This window comes from Rutidosis leptorrhynchoides, chromosome 2 (assembly GCF_046630445.1).
Source record: "Rutidosis leptorrhynchoides isolate AG116_Rl617_1_P2 chromosome 2, CSIRO_AGI_Rlap_v1, whole genome shotgun sequence".
NCBI classification, from domain to species: Eukaryota; Viridiplantae; Streptophyta; class Magnoliopsida; order Asterales; family Asteraceae; genus Rutidosis; species Rutidosis leptorrhynchoides.
Window position 1 is genome coordinate 654004825 of NC_092334.1, and position 2878 is coordinate 654007702.

The 2878-nt window shown below is 38.1% G+C and overlaps 1 non-coding gene across 1 annotated transcript; it reads left to right on the plus strand.

The window, feature by feature from the left end:
- The first annotated feature begins 1327 nt into the window (after window positions 1–1327).
- LOC139895238 (small nucleolar RNA R71) lies at window positions 1328–1434 on the plus strand. The gene has a single exon (XR_011775699.1). It is a non-coding gene; the product is annotated as a small nucleolar RNA R71 (small nucleolar RNA).
- Window positions 1435–2878: the final 1444 nt, after the last annotated feature.

Here is a 2878-nt window from a genome sequence, read left to right on the forward strand (position 1 = left end):
TGCATGTCGATTCGGTAGCCTCCATGGACATCACACTCTTTACTTGATAGGGAATAAACTCCGCTATGTCCGATTCATTCGAAAACTTGAACACCCCAAAATCCATTGTATCGATCTCTAATGCTTCATCCAAATTTTTCTCTTCCTCTTCAACATCGAATGTAAATACACGAGGACATTCGGTTTGATCTTCCTCTTCGATTGAAGCAATCGAGTTAAATTGAGCATAGTTATGATTTGGTGTAGCATTTGATGAACTCGCTTTGTTGTTGTTTTGATTGGTAGGGTTGCTTTTGATAGGAATAACTCTTGTGTTGTTGTGGTTTTAGTTTTGTTAGGGTTGTTGAGATTGTTGGTTGCTCCGGTTGTTATTGTAATTGTTGTTTAGGTTAACTTGAGTATTTGAAGGTAAAGTTCCTTGAGGTCTTTTAGCAACTTGATTAGAAAGTCTTCCAACGGTGCTCTCAAGGTTTTTAAATGAAGCTTGTTGGTGTCGTATTTGTTGCTTCAAAAACTCTTTCTCCTTGGTTAGAAATGCTTCGGTTGTCTCTACCTACTTTATGTAATTTTTCATCATTTCCTCTAGATTCTTGGAAGGTTGAGATTGTTGAGTGTTTTGTTGAGGTTGTTGATTGTAACCTTGGTTATTTTGTGGTTGACTATAACCTTGGTTTTGATAGCATTGATTTCCTTGGTTGGTATAAGGTTGGTTGTTATAGGATTGGTTGTTTTGTGATTGGTAATTGTTGTTTCGATTTTGGTTGTAATTTAAATTGTAGCCTTGGTTTCGGTTTTGATTGGTAAATCTGGGTGGTGGATTGGTTTGATTGTTGAACGATACTTGTCTTTGGTTGGGGTTGTAATAGCCTTGGTTTGATGTTCCACTCCTTTGATAGTTTTGATTACTCACATAGTTAATATGAGCATCCGAATTCATGAGAATGTCATCCAAATCAATATGGTTGCATTGATTAATTCGGGGACAATTCTTGGTGAGATGTGGCCATTCGCATCGTTGATAACCTACTTGCATAGTGACTATCGATTGTTGTAACTTTTTCAATCTTTCCCATACATTTGAAATTGATTATGCAAGCTTGCAAGTGTGACTTGCCCATTATCACTCTCTACTTGTGCTACACTTTTTCTTGGCAAATCTCTAGGTGAAGGTGCCCATTCGTATGTATTAACCGGGATGTCTTCTAACAAAGTTTCGGCTGCATTTGATTATTTCTACATAAACACTCCACTTGCGGACACATCAAGAGTTTGTCTTGTCAAAGCATTAGTGCCCCGGTAGAACGTGTTAATATACTCCTTCTTAGTCAAACCATGTGGTGGATAAGCTCTCAACATCTTCTTAAAATGTATCCATGAATCATACAAAGACTCATCACTCCGTTGAGCGAACCCATTAATTTCCATTCTAAGTCGTTCCGCCGTTAATGGTGGAAAGAAGTGATTGATAAACGTATCAGTTAAATCTTGAAAAGTCCTAATCGAATTGAAAGGTAAGTTCCTTAACCATACTTTCGCCTCTCCTTGAAGTGTAAAGGTGAATGCCCTTAACTTAAAAGCATCATCGGTCACATCCTTGTTCTTATAGATATCACAAATTTCGCTAAATTGTTGAATGCGTTTGAACGGATTTTCCTCTATCAACTAATGGTAGAACATATCTTTGATCATTGTGAAGAAGTTTCCCTCAATCTTCCAATTATCGGCTCAAATTGGTGGTTTTGTAATAGCGAGAGGCACCAAGGTATGTGCAACCAACCTAGCATTCCACATCGGAGTGTCATTTGGATCATCTTGTAACTCTTCATTAACCGGTAGACCATGACCAATCAGATTACCCTCTTCACCTCCGTCCATATCTACTAAAAAAAAATGGCAAAACCTTAAAATATTTCCTTAATACCCTTTCTTCTCTACGCTTGTAAACCCCGTGCACGTGTTTCTCCGTATCGTAAAATGGATGTGTAAATTCTTGATCCTTTTAGGATCTCCTTTTCATACACCAAAGTACCTATTCTTCAATCACAACACAAACACAAACGGTTTCCAAACACAAAATAATATATAAAAGCAAGAAAAGTAACTTTTGTAAGGATAAATTGTAACACCGACCATTTTTTTATAACACAGTGAAAGTCTTACTTAGTAAAATCACAACCTTAATTACATCAGTACAAAACCACTTAATTAAGTTTACTTCTATAAACGGTGTTACGTTATTACAAACACGATTATAATTGTCCACATCAGAGTTACTAGTCAAACATGTCTTCTACATCATGGCCCGATCCCATCAGCAGTACCTAAAACCTACAAAGGGAGGAATGTGAGGGATTAGCGCACCGCAAAGTGAATGGAATCTATCTACAGATTAAGCTTAAGCAATCCATCATACTATAATCAGCTAACTTGCTTACAACCAACAAGCATACAAATAAAGATAATATGAGGATCGGCGGCTTGTACGGGCACACGACCCTAGCTGATCGGGCTAAGATCTACCGATAGTCCTTCCTACTGAGTCTCTGTATAACTATCCAAATGCAACACATGCGTTCTTCTATGCTATACTAAACAGGATGTAGGACTTGTACTCAACCTTTCCTAGCCTCGGTTGACCTCATATGAACTCGACCTTGCCTGGCCTCAGTGAGTTCCCAACTTTGCCTGGCCTCGATTGGTGTCTACACCGTGCGCATATACAACATATATATCACATAAAATGCAACTATCCAACTAGCATGGCAATCACTACACTATACAGGGTAATTAGAGTAATCCACAGTAGCATGATTTTCTACTTAAACTCTATCCGAAGATAGACCCACTCACCAATTACCAGTAACAGCTCAGATTCTGA